The sequence below is a fragment of the Capra hircus genome, chromosome 1 (assembly GCF_001704415.2).
Source record: "Capra hircus breed San Clemente chromosome 1, ASM170441v1, whole genome shotgun sequence".
Lineage (NCBI taxonomy): Eukaryota > Metazoa > Chordata > Mammalia > Artiodactyla > Bovidae > Capra > Capra hircus.
Genome location: NC_030808.1, coordinates 72,770,943 through 72,796,106, shown reverse-complemented (window position 1 = coordinate 72,796,106; position 25,164 = coordinate 72,770,943). Strand labels below are relative to the sequence as shown.

Here is a 25,164-nt window from a genome sequence, read left to right as displayed (position 1 = left end):
AGTCTCCCTCATTCAAATCAATAGAAGAACCAGATAGGATCATTTCTCTTTGTTTAAAATTTCCAGAGCTTCCTACTGTCTGCAGCAGCATTTCCCAATTGATAAAAAGTCCCTCCAAAATTTTACAGGCATTGCCTGCTCATATAAATTGAAGAAAAGTACTGAATTAAACAAAGTGCAGCAGCCTTTTTACTAGCAAGTCTTTGGAAAGTTTACAACACACAACACTACTATGTGTTTGCCCTCCATGGGAAACTGGGGCAGAAGAGGCCCGACAGGGCTCCAAGACAAAGTCACAACTAATTCGAAGACAATAATCCTTCAGAACCTGGCCCTGCCTAGCTGTCAACATCATCCTCCAGTCAACAATGGTTATTATTCACCTCCTACAAACCTTAATCCAGCCTATACAGAACACAGCTTGCAGTTCCTCTAAGAGCCCTACTGATTCCTCATTCCATTCCTTTATATAAGTTGTTCCTTCTGCAAAGAATGCCCTCCCCTACCTAACAGTCTGGCTGAAGACCTCCTGCTAGTCCTTCCAGACCATGGTCAACTACCTTCTCTAGGAAGCTTTGATGAATCTCTAAGTAATGAAATTTTCCTTTTTTAAAGTATGGAGCGGGCACTGTGGTTCTAGCACGCAGAGAGGCTGGCTCATGTAAGAGTCGAGAGTACTTCTGAGTTTCCCTGAAGGGTCTCCCTACAGTCATTTCATCCACTCCAGCCCAGAAGCAGCAGGGGTGCTGCTGGCGGCGGCAGATGGAGCTGGCGCTGTGGCAACCCCATGGATCAACCATTCTTCTTGGACTGAAAAGCTCTGTTTCTGTTTTAGAGACCACTGATGGTCAGTTTTTCATTATTATGGACAGAAAGTCTCCCAACATGTTCATCAATGAACTTAAAACAGGGCCTTTATCCTAACCAAGTATTAGTATCTTGAAATCTAATCCCAGACCAATTGTTTGATTTAGGGAAAGGCAAATTGAGAACACCAAGATTTTGCCAAAGTACTCTAATATTTCAAAATAAATCTAATAATATTACATTAGCATTCCAGCAAGAATCACTATGGTTGATCACTATTTCTTATTTCCTAAAAAATCATTTGTTGGAATGTCATGTCCACACATGCCAAGTACGTGCTACATTCTGGAGATTACAAAGATTACATTTCTAACCTCAAGAAGCCAAATCTAGGTTAGACAAGTAAGTAAGCAAACAAACATATCACATCAAGTGGTTGCACACTGCAGTAAAGTATGCATCACGGGAGCACTGAGAGCAGGGAGGGGCACGGGGAGGGAGGAAGAGGTGTGAAGGGGACGGAGAAGCCTGCAGAGAAGAGCTAGCTCTCCCTTATCTAAGACCTGATGACCTGACAGGTGAAGTTCATCAGGCAAACAAGCCGTACAAAGACGGGAAACGAGAGAGGGATGGAATCCAAGTAGAGGAATCACCACATGCAGAAGTGCTAAGGTGAGAACTCTGAGAAAATGTCAGGGAATACATGTTGCCTGAACTAGCTGGAGCAGAGGATGGCCTCTGAGGAATGGCTGGAAATGGAGCTTTTAAAGATGGCACAGAATCAAATTATGATGAAAGACCTTGTTTGATAAAGTTATGGATTAACTTGTATGTAATGAAGCTTCTGAACTTCTCTCAACTGAAAGAGACCCAAGGCCATGAGGAGGGGCCCACGTTCTCAAAGAAGACAATGTGAATGGGGTGCAATGCAGCAGTTCTGAGTTTCCTTGCTAGACTGTGTACCTCTAAGAAGGCAGAACTCACTTATCAGTGTATACCCAACATTCAGTCCTGTGCTGGGCACCAACAGGATCTAACAAAGTATCCAACAGTTAGATATGCTAACACAATCTCAGGGCTCAACCAAGAAGCCCTAACCTAGCCTCCTTCCTTACTGCCTATAAAATCACAACTCTTATGCACTACAGTAAGCGGTAATTGCCACAACTTTTAAAAGAACATGCAGAAAGGTCATTCACTATGGGATGCAGAGAAAGGATTTGGGGAAAAAACACATTAAGATGCTTTGAACCTGACAAAATTAAGCAGTTTTTCTATTCTTCTCACTAAAAACTGAACAGAAAATACCTGTGGATTATAACAAGTATATTTTCACATCAAAAGAACTCAGATAAAAATAGATTAAATAAATAACAAATAAATAAAAATAAGTAAATAACAAATAGATAAAATAAAAATCTATTTTAACTGAGAATTTGCTAGAGTAGTCTTTCAAGTAATTAAGTGCTACTTAAGCCACCTGCCTGTAGTACTTTACATTTTACTTAGTAAACAATTATATTATGATAATTAGCAGGCAAGTAAGAACTCTGGTGCTTGGGGATATAATAAAAATAGTAAGGAAAAAATATTTGGTCCAAGAAGAACCAGTGACTCACATTTTAACAAAATCAATCCAAAGGCCACAGAAGTGAAACAAATGTCAAGCCCTCTTTTTAAAGAAAAGACGCAGACATATTTCACTAATCAGAATTTCTAAATAAGGGAACATAAAATCCTACTACGAAAACATAATTAAACATATTTTTAAATTTTATAATGTAGCCAGGGAGAGGAAAAAAAAGGTAACAGTAATACAGAGGATGGGGGGGCAAGAGTCTGAAGACATACCCAATAACATCAAGATAAAAATATACATCAAATGTATAAGAAACACATGAAATTAACACTTTTTAGGATGTTGCTACCAAAGACGCAAAATCATGGTATTTTTCCTATGAAAAGCCTGAATTAAACAGTGTATCATTATGGCCTGCTACTCTAGCTGAAAAAAGCAATCCTCAATCACAATCCACACACTCTCTCATCACACACACAGAAAGACACACACAGTGTGGCTTGTTTTGACTATGTTAAATATTATTAAACTAACAATAGTAATTTACCAATTACTGGGCCTCTTACCCTCAGAACTCTCTAGGTTTTATTATCTCCATTCAGCAAATGAAGAAACTAAAAACTACTTAACTACAGAGGTAGTTAAGCAATGAGGCTGGAATTCAAAATCTCTTATATGTATAAGGCTCTGAGGTCACATTTTAACCAATATACCATGCCCTCTACTGGGGCATATGACTGTTAAATCTTCAGACACCATGACATTTCTTTAAAGAATGGGGTCTTCTTCCTGTGCTACCCCCAGAGTGACACTAAGTTCAAATACTTTAAGCTTCATGGAAAATATTAACAGCTTATAGTTGTTTCAAGATAATGCAAATCTTGCAAATCCCGGTAAGGTGACATTCACTCTTAAAAACACTGAAAGTAGCTGAATATCCACCTAAAATTACAAAAAGTACCAACAGTGCCCTAATAATCCCAACTTTATTCCTTAGCCCTTAATTATGCTAGTATGTGGTATAAAACACCCAGTATGACCCTAGGGAAACAGATTTTCTAAAACACCTAATTTCTTTCTCTATTATTCACACTGTAGAATCACATCACACATGGATTCAATTACATCAATCCAATTTTCCGTGCTGCAAGAAAAAAAAAAAAAAACACTCTAAATAACGGTGGTAGGATGCTTGCCCTCACATCCTCGTCCCAGAGTGAGCAGGTAATGGAGACTGACTCTGCTGTTCCTCAGTCGATCCAAAGTCCAGTTACCCTTCGAGATTACGACTCCAGAGAAAAAAAAGTCACCTGTACTAACAGCTGGGGAAAACACTAGCTTGTGAGAACTGAAAAACAGTAGGTAGGTTAACCAGTTTTCAAACTGGTGCCTTCCTAAACCACTTTTTCACAGGTAATTTTGACTACACAGGATTTTACCTTAAATGAGAATTTAAGTCCAAAGCCCCTACATAAACCTGGATTTCACTTTACTCAGGTCTTTAGATCAGAAAGAATTAGGATCCAAAACACTTGTCTTTTATATAGCAGAGTAAGCTTCTAACATGTTTCCCATCCTACTTCACAAGTGGGAAAAAAGCATAGATGCTGTGAAGAAGCCACACTAAACACATGTAAGAGCTGTTCCAGGACTTACTTTAAAATAAACTGAAAATGTAATAGAAGTCTGTCAAATGATCAAAAGCAATCCTTTAAAGCTGGTTCTCAACAGAGGAAAAAAACCCACAAACATCCACCAAGCTTTGAGATGTGCCATTACTACACAGTTCAAACTAAAGACAGGGTGAAAAGAATACCCAACCAACCGAAAGCTTCTCCTTTACCAACATGCGGTCACTTACCTCTCCAGACATCAGTTTCCTTTTCTATAAAAAGAGGGGACTAATCTAAATAACCTTTGACTGTTCAACAGTATTTTCCAATCTCATACCTCTTTATTTCAATATCCAACTCATAAATCTTTTGTGAAAAAAATAAGAAAAACTAATTAAGAGTCAATTAATCAACTGTGCTAAGGTAGAACAGCTCTTCACTTTGCTATCAACAACAGTCAGAAATATTTTTATTTAAAATTTTTGAAAAAGATTATACAGACATCAGCAAGTTTCGCATTATGTACTCAGGAAATTCTACTCCAACTCACTGTTCCTGGAAATTTTATTTCTAACCTAACTAGTATCTGACTGTCAATGGCTTTTTTTTTCTGGGGGAGGTTGGGGGGTTGTCGGGGGCATGGCTTGTGAGATCTTAGTTCCCCAGCCAGGGACTGAACCCAGGCCCCTGGCAGTGGAAGCAGAGTTCTAACCTTACTGGACTGCCAGGGAATTCCCTCAACAGATTATTTAAAAGCAAGATCCACAGCAAGTAAGTGAAAGGCTTAACTAGATAGAAATTCTGATTAAGAGATTGATTACAACTTACTTCACTCATCTCAGGTCACATGCAAAAAAGAGACTTCAGAGTACTACTCCTTCCTGCATTCTCAGCTCATACTGGTTTTAGTGGCCTTTGGTGATAGAAGGGGTGAAAGATGCATTTTCACCTGTAACTTCAAAGACACACGCCTCTGGGCAGCTCCATTTTCATAAACCTGTAAGAACTCTTCCCTTGCGGAAACACCTTATGGTACATAAGTGCTTTTTAAATTTGGACAGTCTCTAAGTTTGTTATTTGAGTTAATGACTTACTATCTCACCTAGCAAAGGCCCCAGTACAAGCCTTTGGGTTTAAGTATCATGAGGTCTGGTATTAGGAAAGTTCTCTCTGAAGAGCTGGTCTATGGAAACTCTTCAGCATTCCTCATCCTCAACTTTCCTCACTCTCAGACATTTGACACCTGGCCAACTCTCCTTTTCCTTCATTCCACTTTTTTCCTTTCTTACTGACGATCAAAAAATAATTTCAACTCACCATTGTAACAGTGATCGTTTCTTCCAATTACCATTTATTCATGACATTTCACATTATCTCTATGTTTAATCTTACTAATACAAATGTTTTTATCTCAATTTTATAATTACTAGTTACCATTAATTTTCCTTGTGGCTTCCCTTGTGGCTCAGCTGGTAAAGAATCTGCCTGCGATGTGGGAGACCTGGGTTCGATCCCTGGATTGGGAAGACCCCCTGGAGAAGGGAAAGGCTACCCACTGCAGTATTCTGGCCTAGAAAATTCCACAGATTGTATAGTCCATGGGGTCGAAAAGAGTCAGACATGACTGAACGACTTTCACGTCACCATTAATTCAACATATTCTACCTTATAAATGATACTGACTTTTCTCCAGATTAAAAAGCCTAGAATCTTTTACTTTTTAACCGGAATGTTAAAATATGTGGCCCAATTCTGATCCTCTCTTATTCCTCTACTCTCAACAAATGAAGATTAAAGACGCTAACTATCATTTCCTTGCACATTACCTGGACTAGTTAAATGGGTCAATCAGAATACAGTTTGATAACTACAGATTTACTCTCTCCAACAAACCAGTGGTCTTCATTTCACACAGAAAAACTATGTTCCAAAACCAAAGACTAAATCTCATCAGCTAACTCTCAGATCCAGATTGAACCAGATGAGCTATATAGCACATTCAGAACACATTCCATCACTGGATCAAACCTTCTGAATATGTATCAAGTAGATCTCAGATATCAGACTGTGTTCCTTTAGCATACCACTGACAGTTGTTTTAAGAATGTTGTTTTCAGTAAGTGATAAGCTGCTGCTGCTGCTACTGCTAAGTCACTTCAGTCATCTGCGACTCTGTGTGACCCCACAGATGGCAGCCCACCAGGCTCCTCTGTCCCTGGGATTCTCCAGGCAAGAACACTGGAGTGGGTTGCCATTTCCTTCTCCAATGCATGAAAGTGAAAAGTGAAAGTGAAGTCGCTCAATCGTGTCCGACCCTCAGCGACCCCATGGACTGCAGCCTTCCAGGCTTCTCCATCCATGGGATTTTCCAGGCAAGAGTACTGGAGTGGGGTGCCACTGCCTTCTCCGAGTGATAAGCTGCTAACTCCTATTCAACTTAAGATCCATTCACAAGGTCTCCCGCTTAGATTACCCCGTATACCAGTGAACAGAAACCAGCTTTAAATGAACCAAGTAATCAATATCATTACGAAATTCTATTTCTGTCTCCTAAGATTTTAGAAATTACAACCCTCATTGTCATTCACAGGCATGAAGTTCCCATTTCCACCATCACCTAGACCAGTGGGAAAAGTTACAAAAGAAAGACAAAATTCCACAGGATGCCCCGTATCACTCATCACTGCCCATTTCCTAGGACTGTCATCAATTTTAGCAATAAAGTATATTCACATCTTGAAACTCTATATTCACAGTGGTTACAAAACCACCATACTAAACAAGCACAGCCAGATTCAGTATATGGAATGGAAGGGGATAAAAAAACTATTTACTACGTGCCAGGAAGAGTGCTCTTTCCTTTACATACGCTCTCAGCTAGTCCTCGAAACTCTGTGATGTAAGTACTAGTATTCTCCTTTGTTCATAAAAAAAGAAAGAAAAAGAAGAACAGAGAAGTTAAGCAAAATAACAGTACCATAATTTTAATAACCAGAGCTACTCCAAATAAAGCTTCCAAGACAAAGAACTCAGCCCTCTTACTACATAATTTGAACATGGAGTCAAAGTAACGACTGTCAACTTTATTTTCAAAAGAGACTGCTACTTAATATTTTTATTACAACTGCACTACTTAGGATTTAAAGCAACCAAGATCAACATTTTTCCTACTCAATTCTCTGATCAAAAACAGCCTTTGTTGTTCTAATGTTGAAAAATCTCACTTAGCTGTCTCACCCTCACCTGATCTAATGGTGGGTAATGCAAAAACAAGGACAGTAGCAAAAGTACTTGCGTGACAGTGATTAATAATAGGCCTGCTATTTCAAGCAACTGCCTTGAAAAGGGGTTGCTAAACCATAATGGGATGCTCACAAACTTTTACTTTGGCAACTATAGCCTATTATGCAAAGCAACAAACCTAAGAATACCACATATATTTCACTGAAACAAAATTAATAAACGTGTGCTGAATTCTAAGCAAAGGCAGCATTTTTAACTAGGTAATCACCCTTCAAAAGACAATCAAATCAGATTAGCAGCAGTCTTCAGAAAACTGTTCATTTTGCAATAATCTTAAACGTCCCTGCATTTCTCAAAGATTTAAAAAAATTCTAACTTCCTGACTCAGAGATCCAAAATAGCCATTACATACACAAATGTTCTACTCATTTAGTTTGGAATCATGTGCAGGAAACCTAGGTTTCTGTTTCTAGGTTTACAACTCCATGCCCATTCGTTTTCCACTAATATAACCACTAAATATAGCTCTAAAACACTGATGATTAAAAGTAGTTAATTATGTGAGTGATTCATACCTCCTATGTCCAGACACCAAGATCCAAGGATGTTTCTGTCAGATCTATGGGAAAAGGAATAATAAACACCTGTTACAAAAGCTTTCCAAATTCGGAAGCTCCGAATTTTTGTCAGTCCCCAATCACTGGTGGTGCTGGAGAAGACTCTTGAAAGTCCCTTGGACAACAAGGAGATCAAACCAGTCAATCATAAAAGAAATCAACCCTGAATACTCATTGGCAAGGGCCGATGCCGAAGAAGCTCCAATAGTTTGATCACCTGACGCGAAGAGCCGACTCACTGGGAAAGATCCTGACGCTGGGATAGAAGGCAGAAGAAGAGGGCGACAGAGGATGAGATGGTTGGAAGGCATCACCCATTCAATGGACATGAATTTGGGCAAACTCCGAGATAGTGAGGGACACGCAGGTCTGGAGTGCCGCAGTCCAGGGGGTCGCAAAGAGTCGGACACGACTAGGTGACTAAACAACAAAATCAGATTCCCTCGGCTCCCCACGGCCGCAAAAGAAAAAGAAAAAACCCAGGTCACACATCCACCAGAACCTAACTTTTCCGAAGACGTGGGGAGAAGGAGAAGCTATAGAGAGAGCGGTCACGGAAGTACTGGAGGAAAGGGCCCTAGGTGTTTCCAGAGCCGAAGTGAGAGGCCTTTGGCAAGTTGTTAAGTCACTTTTCCTCTCTGGGCCTCACTCGGCTTAATGCGGTGACTGGCAAAGCTACTACTCCGTGATTCCTCAGTAAGTACCCAAGCAAACCCATCAAGCTCCCTGCCAATACCGCTACCTTCGATCTCACCATCTCCAGGACTTTCTAAAAGCGCTGGACCACCTCACCATCTCACTCGCAAACCCCAACGCACTTGCCTCCCCAACTAGCGGCGTGTCCATCCAGGCCTTCACACCCACAACGTGGAGCCCTTCTTCTCGCCGCACCTGTCCCAGACAATCAGCAGTCTTAGCGCTCCCCTCCTCACCCTACACACACCTTCCCAGAAAAATGATGCCCAATTCCGGCCCGAGGAGGCCGACCCCGAGCTCACCTGGTGCCCGCCACCCCCAACAATACCACTCACCTCTTCCAACCTCCCACATCACCACCACCACCCGCTCCACGCCCCGTTCACCCTGCCCTCCGCCGTGACGGGGAAGCTGGAGCCACTCACCTGGCGCCCCCGCGCCGTCTCCCGGGCGGCCTCCCGTCCGGAGCTGCCAAAGGGCCGTGTGGGGCCGGGGCCGGGCTCGCCGCTGTAGCCGCCGCCGCCGCCGCTTCACCTCAGCCCAGCCCCATCGCCCTCGGCCAGCGCCGGCGGCCGCGGGTCGCTCGAGCTCGAGGAGCCGCCGCCGCCGCGCGCTGCGGCTCCGGGTGAGGGGAGGGAGGCGCCGCGGCGGGGCCCGGGCCGAGCCGGGCGCTGGGGCGTCCGCGCTCTCCTCCTCTGCGCCCGCGGCGGCTGCGTGCAGCCGGAGCAGGGCGAGAACAAGGGCGGGCGACAGGGGGAGGTAGGCAGGGGAGGGGGGCGTTCTGCACTCCGAAACTGCCTCTCGCCGCCAGCGACGAAGCGAACCCCCCTCCCCTCAGCGGTGGCGCCTGGATCACGCTGCGGGGAGAGCCAGCGGGCGGACAGGGGAGCGCGCGCTGCTAGCTCGGGACTCCCGCGCCGGATGTGAGGTCACGTGCTTGCCTCATCCAGCGCGGAGGGCGGAGGGGCGCAGAGGGTACGCCGGGAGGGGCGGGGCCGGAGTGGGCGGGGGCGATGACCAGGCCCCGCCCACATCTTCCCCTTTAGCCCCCCTTCCCGAGGCTGGAGCAGAAAAGAAAGAGGGAGGAAGAGCGCTGCAGAGGAGCTGTCTGTTGGGTAGGTGTTTCTAACGCAGGACGGCATTTTTTTTTGGCGGGAGGAGGTGATATTTGCCATCTTGGCCGCCGTGCAAACACCAGATTACAGTCCAAATCCTCATTTTATGAACAGGGAAACCGAGTTGTATTGAGGGGCCTAGCCTGACTTGCCCAGAGTCAAGGTCACAGAGGTAGCTTGTACAAGAATGATGGAGAGGAGGTTAGATCCTGGCTCGGCTCGCAGTTCCTTAACATTACACTCCCCCTTGCAGAAACCAAAAACTATAGATCGCATTTAACAACCGACTCAGCGGTGCCCAGCCTTGGGAGGAGGATTGGAAGGCGTACCCAAGAGAAAGCTCCCACGCTCCCACTACATCTCCTCCAGCGGTAGGGATTTTCTTCCGACAGCGCTGGATGCAAGTTAAATACTTCCCCTAGCAAAAGATTTATCTCGGGGCACAGAGATGAACAAATCTTCCGGCCGGGTGAACAAATAGCGAGTTCGGTTTTCGCGGTGTCCCTTGGGCGACTCGCACAAGGAGCGCACTCAGCCACCTGCTGCCTCGGGCTCCGGCCATCTTTTCGCCCTGAGACTCTCGCCCGCGCCCTTCAGGCCCCGCCATCACTGTTAGTGTCATTCACCTCGCGGCCAACAGAACTCCCATCTGCAGGGGCGGAAGTAAGGAAGAGACTCCCGACCTCTGGTGTACCGGCCTTGGGAGCTTTCAGGCTCTGGTTCCTGGCGCATGATACTACAAGTCGGGGGTTGCTACCCTTGATCCACGGCACGTGGTGACACCTCATCTGACACAGCACATACCCATGGCATCGATGTCGCCTAACCGGGAGCCAAGAACACGCTGCTCCTGGGCACCTACGTCACATGGAGGGGGACAGTTTACGCGTACTTTCTCGTACCGCGTGGTGTGGGCGGACATTGTACCCAGATGGATCTATAGCCCTGTCTCCAGCCCATGGGGTCAGTCTCACCGTCTGTTTCCTCCCTCAAATGAGTAAATGAGATAAGGAGTGTGGTATTTGTTGGGCAAAGTATAAGAAGCTGTCTTGGTGGGGTTGAGCCCATAAAGCTTCCTTCCTCACCTCTCCTTGCTTCTTGGATCCTTGCTGTTTTCTCTTGGCCTTTAAACAAACTTAGCTCCTAAAAACAAAACTATGGTGCCCAACCTTCACTCCAAGTGCCCTCTCCAGTTAGCTTCCAAGGGCTCCTCTCCCTCTCATGACCTCTTAAAACAGTGGTCTCTCTGCTGTCTCCACTTCCTCATTTCTGGACACTGGGCATTCCAGCTTCCCCTCTTCTCCCCAACACACACCCTTCCTCACCCTGCTTGGGTAAGAGAACCCCTGACTCTCCCAAATCTTAGTGGCATTCTGCAGGCATTCTCTTTCTGGGTCTCTCTGCTACATTTGACAATTCAGATGACTCCCACCTTCTGGAATCTCAACATTCTCTTGGTTTGCAGAAGAGTATATTCTTCCAGTTCTAACATCTCAGTAAATAAGGCCTCTGCCTCCTTGGGTGGCATCCTTAAGTGCCACTAATTCTGAGTCTCCACCTTATATGCAAGACTCCGAACCCACAGTTCTTCTCATTCCACTCTTAGGAGATCACCTCTAACCTCAAGGTTGCAATTACCCAATCAGCCATTGCAGCCCAGACCTCTTCCACAAGAGTTAGACCCAAATATCCAACTGCCTGCCAGGAAGCTCTATCTAGATATCATAGGGGCACCTCAAACTCAGCTTGTCCAAAACTATACTTGTCCTCTGCCTTCAAAGCAGCCCTTCCCTCAGCTGTTGGCACCAGCATCCACAGCCATCAGAACTAGAAAGTTGAGAATGAATGTGAGTGTTTTTATTTTATTTTGGCCTTGCAGCAGGGCATGGGGGATCTTAGTTCCCTGACCAGGGATGGAACCTGCCCACCCATCCCGCTTCTTCCCCCTGCAGTGGAAAGCAAAGTCTTACCCACTGAACCATTAGAGAAGTCCAAGTACGAGTCATTATTGATTCAGCTCCTTGTCTTATCCAATCATCTAGTCATTTCTATTTCACCTCCTTAATAAGCCTCAAATCTCTACCTCCATTTCCCCTGGCAAACATTCCAGTCATCCTTTCCAACCTGAACTTTTACAGTAGCCTCCTAACAATCTCTTCTGACAAATTCATCCTCTACTCAGCCTCCAGAGTGAACTATCTAAAACGCAAACGTATCTAAAATCCTGCAGGAGTTTCCCCTGGTGTCTTGCTGTTACATGTATCTCCAAGGAACCCAACAGGAGCTTGTCGATGCACTCATGCCTTTAAAAGACCACAGAGAGGTCCAGACTTCAAGAAACAGCCAACATCCCCAAAGTAAGGCAACACACAACCAAACAAGAAAAAGCTATAGGAAGGAAAAGGGCAATTGAATATTTCAAACAGTTTTCTGTTACAGATGTTCTGGGTATGGAAAAAAGAGAAATTGGACACTGATGGGAGGAGCTCCTGAGTCACTGGGAAAAGCTTGAGCATGTTTATAGGTTAAGGGGAAAGATAAGCTAGAAAAGGAGAAGCCAAAGATGAAGAGAAAGGGAGTGGAGCAAACCTTGAAAAGTTCTGGAAGGCTCACTGGTTCTTGGCCCAAGATAATTCTGGGCCTGGACCTCTGTTCATGCTGAGCCCAGCCCTTCCCTCCTCTAATCCTACTCATTCCTTAAGGCCCAACCTCCAATTACAACTCCAGATAGGTAACAGTCCTCCACGTGTGCCTGTGCTTAGTCGCTCAGTCATTTGGTAAGCTCTCACTTCACTTTCCACCCTTATTCTTGATTGCTTCTCTTACCATCATCTTACCTTTCTAGTTCATTGGGGAAAAAAAAATTGTAGACAGTCAAGAGGAAACACCCACAAATCTATTCATTAACCCACACCTGCATGGAGTATCTCCCTCACTCACCTTTTTGCAGAGGGGCAGACAGGGCCTCCTTCCAAGAGCTCTAACCCTTTGTAAGTATAGTCCTGGGCCTCCCGAAGGTCACTGCTATTGCCAACTCCAGTGGATACTTTTCAGTCTTTATCTCTCAGCCCTCTCAGCAACTTTATCTCCCATTCCCGAAACACTTTTCTCTGTTTCGATGTCTCTTTTCTATTTCCTCCTCCCTCCTTGTGTGTATCGTTTCAGACTCTTGTGGCCACTACCTCTGTCTCACCTCTGAATGGTGCTGCTCCCCAAGGCTCAATCCAGGGCCCGTTTTTCTGTTTGTACAGTCTGTTTGGATTTGTTGTTGGATTTTGGTCTTTGTTTTGGTTTGCTTTGGTTTTGTCATCTATGGACCTTACAAAACTTGTGGATGGGCTTCAGGAGATCTATAAATTCCTTAAACTTGAATGAAAACAATACTTTTAAAGGAAGAAGTATAGCTTCTGTCAGCTCTTCAAAGTCATCTGGAACCCACCCCCCGCCACCACGCCAAAAGGATAAGAGCACTTATCTATATTTGCTCCCCAAAATGATATCAAACACCATGGTGATAGCTATCATCTGTGTGTACATTTATAACATAATGATATATATATATATATCTGTAGCCCAGGTCTCACTTCAGAATCCCTGGGCCATAGGTCCATGAGCCATATGTCACATAATGCCTCAGTAGTACCTCATCAATTCACTCATCCAAAACTCAACTCTTGCCCTTCTTCCCCAAACCAGACATTCACCTAAGAGTTCTGATCTGGTGGCACTGTTACCTACGCAGCTCCACAAACCAGAAACCTCGGGGTCATTCTTTCCAATTCATTATCAAATCCACTACAAATCCTTTCATATCTCACCATCTCTACTTCCACTAGAATAATTCAAGCCACTTCCATCTCTCACCTGGAACTACTGCCTTACCCTCCAACTAATTTTTCGAATTTCATCCTTGTTGTTCAGTCGCCAAGGTGTGTCTGACTCTTTGTGACTCCATGGACTGCAGCGTGCCAAGCTTCCCTATCTTCCACTATCTCCCACAGTTTGCTCAAATTTATGTCCATGAGGTCCATGATGCTATCTAACCATCTTATCTTCTGTCATTCTCTTTTGCCTTCAGTCTTTCCCAGTGTCAGGGTCTTTTCCAATGAGTTGGCTTGTCACATCAGGAAGGCCTGCCTTCCCAGAAACCATTTCATCCTTATCCATTTCCAATCCCATTCTCACACAACAGCAAAGTGAATTACTATGTGTGACTTGGAGCATAGCTTCTGACAAACATTTTCAATTGCTCCTTATTTTACTGAAAATAATGTGTGAACTTCTTTGACCTACAAAGTCCAGTGTTGGATGTGGCCTGCCCAACATTACACCTTTACTGGCTCTCCTATCCTTCACCTTCCTCCCATCCTAGATCTTTCCCTACTTCACCTCATTCCAATCACAAGCCTTCTTTCAGTTCCTCAAACACATTGCACTTTCCTGCCCTCGGGGCTTTGCACAACCATTTCTTTCTCTTTTTCCCTTGTTTCCTTGCTTGGCTAACCCTGGCAAATTCAGCTCTTGGCTTAAATATGTGTACACCAGTTCTTGATAAAGGCCTTCCCTAACTAATTCATTCTTTCCTTTATTTTCTGATGCCCTCCACTTATTTTCTTTATAACCATCATCCCAATTTTAATTACCTGTGAGTTTATGTATGTATTTAACACTATCTCCCCCACCAGATTTCAACTTTGTAAAGATGAGGACTTACTACAGTGCCAGAATTTTTCTAGAAGGGGCTTAAAAGTGGTAGTCTTTTTGAGAGAGCAAGTCACCACATAGTGGTGAGTCTTTTTGAGAGTCTTTTGAAATGGTTTGTCTTGAGGCTATGTTTGCATGGCACTTTACATAAGACTGAAAAAGTATCAGTTTTCCATGTTTGAAAAGGGCAAAGGAGTTTTGGAATTAAGGGGAAGGGACACAGAAAGCATTTCCCCTGCCCTCCCAAGAAGCCACCTCTTCATGCTGCTGAGTCGGTTTGGTTTATCACTACAGGTCTAGCACTAGATGAAGCCTTGCATGGCCTTCCCAGGTGGCACTCGTGCTGCTGCTAAGTCGCTTCAGTGGTGTCTGACTTTGGCGACCCTGTGGACCATAGCCCGCCAGGGTCCTCTGTCCAGGGATTCTCCAGGCAAGAATACTGGAGTGGGTTTCCATGCCCTCCTCCAGGGGATCTTCCCAACCCAGGGATTGATTACCACCGGACACTAGTGGTAAAGAACCTGCCTGCCAATGCCAGAGATATATAGAGACAGGTTCAATCCCTGAGTTGGGAAGATCCCTTGGAGGAGGCCATGGCAGCCCACTCCAGTATTCTTGCCTGGAGAATCCGTGGACAGAGGCGCCTGGCGGGCTGTGGTCCATAGGCTTGCAGAGAGTTGGACACGACTGAAGCGACTGAGCCCACTCATGAAGCCTGACATATGGTAGACTGTCAGATGTTTGTTGTCAAATGTGAATGAATGAATTTACAGTCTCAAACACTGTCTCTGTTAAATGCCTTTCCTGACTGTCAGGCTAAGGATTCCTATTCTGTTCATCTTTTCCACTGCATTTACAATCTTGAGTAAGTACCTTGTTTAGTGTCTGTCTTCCATTAGTCTATGTTGCATTCATGTTTTTGCTTTTACAAATCTAAGTCCTTTCATATGGTATTTGATCATTACAGCAATACCAACACTAAAAGCTGTAGCTACTATTATCTATATTTTTTATAGACGAAGAAACGGAGGAAGCTTTATATGTATTATTTCATTTAATCATTGGAATAATTCAGGAAGTAGGTACTATCATCTCAATGTTTACAGATGAAACTGAGGAAAGCTTAAAATTTCATTTTACAGAGTAGGAAAAGATACTGTTAATAAATAACTCTCTTAAAGTCACAGAGCTAATAAACAGCACACAGCCTGGAGTCAGCACAGGAAACTTGGGTCCAGGGTCAAACTCTTGATCAGTACAACCAAATGAAGCTGTAGGGATCCAGCCTCTGGGGTCCAAACCCTTTAGATTATCTGTTTAAGCACCCAGACTCTGACTTTTCATGAGCAGGTACCCGATTCTTTCCATCCTTAGCACCTATGTAGGACCCAGTTCATGATGGTACTCAGTAATAAATGTGGTGAGTAAATGAATAACAAATTTTCAGTGATTTTCACAATCACAATGCAAAACTAACAATGAAATGACTAAGCTTCCCAGTTTTATAGAGAAAAAAATTGAGGTTCACAACTTCATAAGAGGAAGCGATTTGGCTTACTGGCCTTCTGGCTGACTCCAGCCTCTTTGGGATTTTTTCTGCTGCTTCCGCAAAAGGCTAGAGGGCGGTTTTGAGGAAGGGCTACACCTTAGGAAAATCTAAAAAAGAAAAAACAATTGCAAAAATGCCATAGCACTCACTGCCTTTCCTATGAAAAGTGGCCATTAAAGTACTTTATGGTGTTCACCTAACAAGCTCTCTATTTCCTTTAGTTCCTCCTAAGTCATTTTGTCCCTATTTAGCTTGAACCACACATGCCTCTGTGTTTGTGTGTGTGCGTTGGAACAAGAAGAGGAGGAGAGCTGTGAGTCAGATGTCTAGAAATCAGGGTCCAGAGGCCACCACAGACTCATTTCTGTTGCTAAGCAAAGCATGTAATCTTTTCTGTCTCTGCCACAAGACAGAAAGCCAGGGATCTGCGTTCTTCTCAGGCCACAGTGCCCTAGGATATGGTGGGTCACGTGCCACTGAATGTAGTTTACAAACTCACTGTTCAGACCATAGTATCCATGCTTGGAGGAGTGCTTACTGCTGGCATGTAGCCCAACATGTGCTAGTGACCCAGTACCCCTGGAGGAAAAAAGCCCTGATTTGTGGCACCTGCCAATTTCATGGTGTCAGTATTCCCACCACAGCCATATTCCAGCTACCAACAGTAAACACAGCTCACAAAATTCCTGAAAATGTAGGAATCTGCTCTAATGAGCCAACACAAATCAGTGCCAGCACACTACTGCTTATAGTACCTCCTTGCATGGATAGTTCAGTTCAGTTCAGTCGCTCAGTTGAGTCCGACTCTTTGCGACCCCATGAATCACAGCACGCCAGGCCTCCCTGTCCATCACCAACTCCCAGAGTTCACTCAGACTGACGTCCATCGAGTCCGTGATGCCATCCAGCCATCTCATCCTCTGTCATTCCCTTCTCCTCCTGCCCCCAATCCCTCCCAGCATCAGAGTCTTTTCCAATGAGTCAACTCTTCGCATGAGGTGGCCAGAGTACTGGAGTTTCAGCTTTAGCATCATTCCTTCCAAAGAAATCCCAGGGCTGATCTCCTTTAGAATGGACTGGTTGGATCTCCTTGCAGTCCAGGGGACTCTCAAGAGTTTTCTCCAACACCACAGTTCAAAAGCATCAATTCTTCAGCGCTCAGCCTTCTTCACAGTCCAACTCTCACGTCCATACATGACCACAGGAAAAACCATAGCCTTGACTAGACTGACCTTAGTCGGCAAAGTAATGTCTCTGCTTTTGAATATACCATCTAGATTGGTCATAACTTTTCTTCCAAGGAGTAAGCGTCTTTTAATAAGGAGAGGAGAAATACAAGCTAAGCTGTTCCTGGGAATTTCCCTGTGTTTAGATATAATGATTTCACCTCTGATGACAAAAAAGAGCAATTGTACTGGAGATGGGAAAACTAGGTTCTAATATTAACCTTCTTAGAAGTAACATTTATTTCTTAAAAATTTCAATTTTAATAGGAATATTATTACCTACTTCACAGGATGTTTGGTTATCTAACAAACACTTATATAGCACTTGGTTATCTAATGAACACCTATAAAGCACTTACTATCAGCTAAGCACTATTTAATCCTTTACACATTTACTTATTTAATCTTCATAACAACAGTTTATAATCAAAGCTATGGTTTTTTCAGTAGTCATGTATGGATGTGAGAATTGGACCATACAGAAGGCTGAGCACCGAAGAACTGATGCTTTCACATTGTGGTGCTGGAGAAAGACTCTTGAGAGTCCCTTGGACAGCAAGGAGATCAATCAATCCTAAAGGAAATCAACCCTGAATATTCACTGAAAGGACTGATATTGAAGCTGAAGCTCCAATACTTTGGCCACTTGTTGCAAAGAGCTGACTCATTGGAAAAGACCCTGAGGCTGGGAAAGATAGAAGACAGAAGGAGAAGACGGCAACAGAAGATAAGATGATTAGATAGCACCACCAACTCAGTGGACATGAATTTGAGCAAACTCTGGGAGATAGTGAAGGACAGGAAACCCTGGCCTGCTGCAGTCCATGGGGGTCACAAAGAGGCGAACACAACTTAGCAACTGAACAAAAGCAGCTATTATCAACTGAGAGAGGTAAAAGACCAAAGCACAGAGAAGTTAACTAAGTTCTCTAAGGTCACACAACTAGCAGTAGTGCCAGGATTTGAACCTGGCTTCAAAGTCTGTGCTCTTACACTTAGGGCCCCAAGTCAAAGCAGCTGCCTGATTTTATAAATAGAGTTTTATTGGAACACAACCATGTCTGTTTGTTTACATAAATAAACATTTTTAATGTAAAATTTACATAAATAAACATAAATCTGCTTTTGTGTTACAACAGCAGAATTGAGCAGTTGTGACAGAGACCATATGACCACAAAACCCCAAATATTTATCGTATCTGGCCCTTTACTGAAAGGGTTGGCTGCTCTATGGTATCCTGCCTATTTGTATGGGGAGAGACAATGATTTTCATTAAGAACCTAGTAACTCCTAAGACCAAACTGGTTCTGAAATTGTTTTCTGAGCCAGTAAGACAAGTGAAAAATAATGTCAGGTTTGTAATTGTACCCTGTCATTTGTACCATAACAATTTTGCCACTGTCCCCTGACATTTGTACTATAACAGTAAGGTGTAAACTTCAGTAACAAATGATCCATGATAACAATTATTAGTAGAAACATATACCTGATGTCATGGGATCCCAACCTCACAGAACTGGAATTAATTCAGAAATTGTTCATCGCAATCTTGACTCTCCACCTGAAACTATTGTATTGGGTTTCTGAAGCTAATGCCGTAAATCCTCCATGATCATCCTTCCAGCCCTACGTGTAGTCATGGCTTCTTTCACAACAGAGCAAAATCTCCTCCTTTATGGGGCTCAGGCGCCAGGCTCACACCTGTCATTCTGTCCCCAAGGCAACTCCTCCATGTGGCGGTTTCAGATGCCAAGCAGAGAAACTCCTGAACGCCTGTCATTCACTGGCCTCTTGGACAGTCGTTGAAAACTTTCCCTGCCTTTGCAACTACTTCCTGTGAGCCTCGCAGGGACTACTAGTCACTCATGACCTGTTTTCAGAGCTGATAGTTCTGGCTTCCAAAGCGAACGCGGAATAAGCGCAGCTACAGGTGATTGTTTCCTTTACGCTCCAGGCACCAGAAAAGAATTGCTCAGTGAAGGTGAAAGGACCGGCATAGGTCAGCTGGGTGGGAATGATTGCCTGTTTCAAGTCGATAGATTTTCATCCTGCTATAAACTATGGGTTCATAACTCAAGATCACTAGAAGGCTGTTTATTATCGTCTGTTTGCTGAAGACAGTTGCTTCTTTATAGTTATAAAGAAAAAGAACCCTTTTTGTTTTGTTTGCTTTTCTTGTTTTTCTTCTTTTCTCAAAAGAAAAAATACCTCTACCAAATTAGCAAATTAAGACAATACTGTAGTGATTGAGCTACTGTATGGAAGTCCCATTACCAAAGAATTTCTTTCAGGAACATTTCAAAAGTAAGTTGATCCAAAAGACAGCTCCACCATGAGGTTACCTGGAACCTAATCCAGGCTAGAAAGCAGAGTCCAAACAGCTCAAGGTTTTGCAAATTCCACAGCAGCTTCAGGCACAAAATGAAATAAAATAAGGTGTTAAGGTGGAGAACACCAGCAACATCTCACTATTTCCTTATTGTTTTTTGACACTGGGCTCTTTAAATATAAATTGTTTACATTGCCCACAAAGAACACCAAAGTGAAACCTCTTGAGAGTTTTACTAACAATTCCGTTTATAATTTTTTAACCTTATATGATTTCTTTAGGATACCTTTAAATACATTTATGAACTTAGTTTCATTTTTAAAATATAAATGAAGTTGAAGTCTCAGGATCTTAAAGATCTCAAATATTCCTTCAAGGGAATATTCCTTTGGGTGTCTGAAACACTTGATTTTCTCTCTCCATTAGAAATTGTGTGTTCCTACAATTAAAATTCATGCTTAGTCTCACTCTCCTTCATACCAATTAAATATTGACAGACTTATTGCAAGCTCCAAAAGAGAAGGTACAGTCATATTCACCTTTTATCCCCCACATGTGACTATAGTAGCAGGTAGTCAATATTGTTATTGTTGCTATGTAACCTCCATGAAGACAAACTTTCTCTATTTTGTTCATTCCTATAACCCCAGCAACTAGAACAATAAACATTAGGTCGTAGCCTCTCAATAGAGTTTGAATAGATTAGCCTACAGCCTTAATAAATGTAATAGAAGGAGTTTTAGAATTTTTAACTTTTTAGAAGTTTTATTAAATCCGGCCCTCCTTGTAAAAGTCAGTGATCAATCAGAGAAGTAGAATCAGTAGAAGATATCTGTTTAGAGATTTAGTGCAAAGAATTAGCCTACACAATCACGGGGACTGACTAGACAAGGCTGAAATCCATAGGGCAGACCATCAGTAAAGGTAGGCTGGAACACTCAGGTGGATTTCTTCTTCTCTAGACAAGAGTCAGCCCTGCTCTTAGGACCTTTCAACTGATTCAACCAGTTGATCATCTTCGATAACCTCCCTACTGAAAGTCAACAAAGGACTTTAATCATATCTACAAAATACCTTTGTAGCAATACTTTGATCTATGCTTGACTGAGTATCTGGGGACTCTAGTCAAATTGACACATTAAAAAAGATCATATCCCTCGAATACCTATTTTGGAACTTTGAAAGTGACTCCTTCCATTTATGTGTTTATTTCTTTATCTTATTTTGGGTAAGAAGGAATAATCCTATATGTATCAATCCTATATGTACATTTCTTTAGAAATGTTCACATCATCTGCTCAAGATGTTTCAATAATAGAAACCTAATAACAAATTAGCTGGGTAAATTAAAGGACTAGCGTGCCCTTGCAAAGACATTTCTCCTCTATTAACTCATATAAGAGTTTGAAACAGAAAATGCTTACATAGAGACAGTCACTCAGACATCATTCATAATGGAGAAAAATGGTGGAAGGGAAAACCTAAAGATAGTAAAATTGGAATGTAATTTATAGCACATCCACATGATGGAATATTATATAAACGTTTAATAGTATATTTACAAAATAAAATAATAAAGATTAAAATGACAGTAAATTGAATAGAGAATAAGAAATCATTACAGAAAACTGTGGTCCCAAAACTTAATTCTTGGAAAAATTTGACAACATTGACAAATCTTTATCTAGATAATTAAGAATATTTTTGAATATTTTGATAATTTGAGATTCAAGAATACCAAGAATTACCAAAATCAAGAATAAAAAAGAGAGTATCATCACCTATATTATAAAAACTAAAAGATTTGTAAAGGAATACTATGAATAATTATAGTATTCAACAAATTAGATACCTGAACAAAATGGGTTCATTTCTAGAAAGATGCAAACTATCAAAACTGACTCAAGCAAAAGTGAAAATCTGAGTAGAACTGTAACAAAGAGATTTAATTCGTTATTTTCTAAAGTTTCCACAAAGAAAAGCCTAGGACCAGATGACCTCACCAACAAAGAATATATATATTTAAATAAAGAAGAATATCAATTCTTCACATACTGTTCCAAAAGAGAAAATAGAAGCAAACATTTCCTAACTCAGTCTGTGAGGCCAGCGTTAACCTAATAAGCAAAACCAGACAGAGACATTGCAAGAAACTACAGACCAACATTCCTTATAAATATGGACAAAAATGTCTTTAAACTACTAGAAAAACAAGTCGAAAAACATGTGAAAAGGATTTTATACCATCATCAACTAATATTTATCCCAGGAATATAAAGGTTGATCATACATATGAAACTCAATAAATATAATACACCATGTTGAAGGGAAAAGGAGAAAGTGGCAGCAGGGGGTCAGAAGGTTAAATAGCATCACAGACTCAATATGGACATGAATTTAAGCAAACTCTGGGAGATTGTAGAGGATAGAGGAGGCTGGTATTCTAGGCTAGAGCAGTTCATGGGGTTGCAGAGTTGGCCACGACTTAGTGACCAAATAACAACAATAGCAATACACCATGTTAGATATAAAGAACAAAAACCACGTGATCTTCCCCATAGATGCAGAAATTTTGGACAAAGTTCAGTACCTTTTCATGATAAAAATTTGCCAAAGTTCACAGCATCGTTCATAACAATCATAAAGTGGAAGCAATCCAAATGCCCATCAATTGATGAATGAGCATTCCATATAATGGAATATTGTTTGGCAATAAAAAGACTGAATAAGCAAATCCACAGAGACAGGAATGTAGACTAATGTTTGCCAGGGGTGACAGAAGGAGGTTCAGGGGTATGAAGAAGTAACTGCTAATGAGTACAGGGTTTCCTTTTGGAGTAATGCAGATATTCTGAAATTAGCTGATGATGACAGTTGTAGAGTTCTATGAATATGCCACAAGCCACTGACTTGCATGCTTTAAAACTGATTTTTATGGTATGTGAAAAATAATAAAGATTTTTTTTAAGTAGTGTATTTACAAAAAGTTTTTAAAAACATAATAAGGGCTCCAGGCCATGGTTCAGTTGTGCCTTTACTTAGACCTTATATCCCTCCAGGTATCATAATCGAATTCAGTAATCAAATTAGAGCAACAGAAGGCTCCAAATGGAATGATATTAATCCAGTGCCTCTCAGAATTACCCTGAAGGCATTTCATCTGAATATTTTCTGCATAGCTTTTATCTAAGTTCCTGTTATAAATAGCCATATGGAACTAACTTTTGCATTTTTTGCATGAATACTGAAAACATTGCCCATCCTATTATCAGGTCATTTATTGCTACCATATTATAAAATATTTTATGAAAATAACATTTTACAATTTATATTCAGAAAAGCAATGCCCTTTAGGAATTATTCTTTATACTTACCAAAATTATACAACTGATTGTGATTTCTTTTTAGCCTTGGAGAAAGCTCAGTTGAGCTGTAGCAATTATGTTGATTGAAATAATTAACATATTTGTATCTCCATTTTTTTCTTTGTTTTTCTTTTTCTATTCATAATTTGCTACGTTATGGCATGGAATTTAAGTTATTTCAGATCCCAATATTTGAAGAATTGGTGCAGGACTTTGGACTAAGTTTCAATATTTAATTGTACCTTACATTAAATCAGGATTTCTCTGTATTGATAGTATTGCTATTCTGAGCAAGATAATTCTCTGGTGAGGGGAGGCTGTCCTGTGCATTGTAGTATGTTCAACAGCATCTTAATCTCCACCCACGAGATGCCAGTAACAAGTCTTCAGTTAGACAACCAAAAATGTATTCGGACATTGCCAAATGTCCCCTGGAGGGCAAAACTGCCCATGATTAAGAATCACTTTCTTAAGTCATCATTGAAAAACTGACCCCCATTACTCTTTCCAGGCAGTCTTAAGGTGACAAAAATGCATTACTCTAGATGGATAGGTAGGTAGGTAGATAGATAATAGAGAGACAGATAGTTTCATACTTTGCTCACTAATTTGAGATGAATCAAGGATGTCTCTGAACTGGATGTCAGTCCCTGACATCTGCTATTTCCACACAGATCTTTAAAAAAAGAATTTTCTAATCTTTCATTTGAATCCAATAATCCATTAAAAAGAAAATTAAATCTTAGGTGAGGAAACAGATAAAGGGATATGATCAATTTCAGGGCTAAACTCCAAATTCAGTGCTGCTCCTCTTACTGCCAGGAAAACCTTCCTCTCTGTCTGCATATAGCATCCCTCCCCAGGTGGGTCAAGGATGGGAGTGAAGTCCTATGAGCCTAAAGATAATCTTCTAAAGTGATCTTCTAAGTATTCCAGTCAATACCTAGAAAATGGACTACCTCTTCCCAGAGTACACTGTATTCCAATCTAACTAAAACTCACAAATTTCCATTAGCTCTAACTTCCTGTTTACAGGGAATGAAAGGGATAGAAGAATGAGTTAGACACTAGTGGGAAACAATCAATCAGATCCTAAAGTAGGGGCATTCCATAAGACAACTGGTCTGAACTATTCCAAAATGTCAGTATCTTGAAAATAAACAATCAGAAAACAAAATCATGGATAAACTATTTTGGAATAAAATAGACCAGCCATCATAGTAATTAAATGCAACATGTGGACCTAGACTGGAATCCTGGTAGTGTCTAAAAGGATTCTTAGAATAAAGAGAATTTTGAATTTAGATTTCATCAGTCTAATTTTTCTTATATGTGGTAATGGTGGTGTGGTATAATAGGAGATTGTTCTAATTCTTAAGAGGTACTTGGGGAAACTATTTTGGGATAAAGTGCCATGATATCTGCAACTTTCTCATTGGTCAACAATAATAAAACAACAAAGGTAGATAGACACATACAGTAAAATATTAACATTTTTTGAAGTTGAAATGGAAGATGTGAAGTTTGGTGTACTATTCTTTCAGTTTCTCAAAACTTACGGAATATTTTCATTTTTCATAGAAAGTTCAGGGGAAATTAACAACCCTCCTTAAATGCACTGATTCTTAAAGAGTAACCCACAGGTCACTTTTGGTTGGGGAAGGTCCATGGTTATGCTTCAAGGACTCCACAAGCTCCTCACAGTTGTGAGCTGATGCAGCTCTACCTTTCTCTATAGTTCTCATTCAAATGTTCAAGGGGGTCGGTCCCATGCCTTCAGAAGGGCTGAGGCCTATAGGCTTGTCTGAAGATTTTAGGTCTAATGCCTGCCAATGTGGGAGATTTTTGAGTTGCAATTCAATTGCAATTGCTGCTCCAATAACATGTAGGCCACAAGACCTTAGAACTGAAAGGAAGGAAAGTTAGGAATGATTTAATTCAACCCTAGAGACAGCAGCTCTGAAATAGACCTTGTCCAGGATCAGGCAATTAGCTCACTCTCTGTTCAAAGAACTATCTGGTTCAGTCACTTGACCTCTTCCAACTTCTATGTGGACTTGAAAAGCCAAAAACATCCTGTCCCTGCCTACTCTCCTCCCCAGGATCATTCCTAACCTGCCACAGGGTGTCCTTGGGGTTCTTCTGACATGAGCAGCACACACAACCTTAGAGCATTTGCTCTCCTGGTCCTCCTTGCCATGCTCTTCCTCCAAACATTTGCGTGGCCAACTGCTCAACCCCTCCCACTCTTTTACGCCTGCTCTGGTCTATCCATGAGGCTGAACACCTGTTTAATACTGCAGCTCCCTTCACCACCAGC

General features: G+C 41.9%; 1 protein-coding gene across 5 annotated transcripts in view; it reads right to left on the bottom strand.

The window, feature by feature from the left end:
- ATP13A3 (ATPase 13A3) overlaps positions 1–9,495 on the bottom strand; it is a 103,765-nt gene extending 94,270 nt beyond the window's left edge. For 3 of the 5 annotated variants that reach the window (XM_018046535.1, XM_018046525.1, XM_018046531.1), the window contains exons 1-2: positions 8,981–9,495; positions 7,818–7,861 (exon numbers count right to left, since the gene is read on the bottom strand). The gene's annotated coding sequence lies outside the window, so the exon portion shown is untranslated. The remainder of the gene's footprint in view (positions 1–7,817; positions 7,862–8,980) is intronic. The other 2 variants (XM_018046528.1, XM_018046533.1) reach the window with 1 other exon arrangement.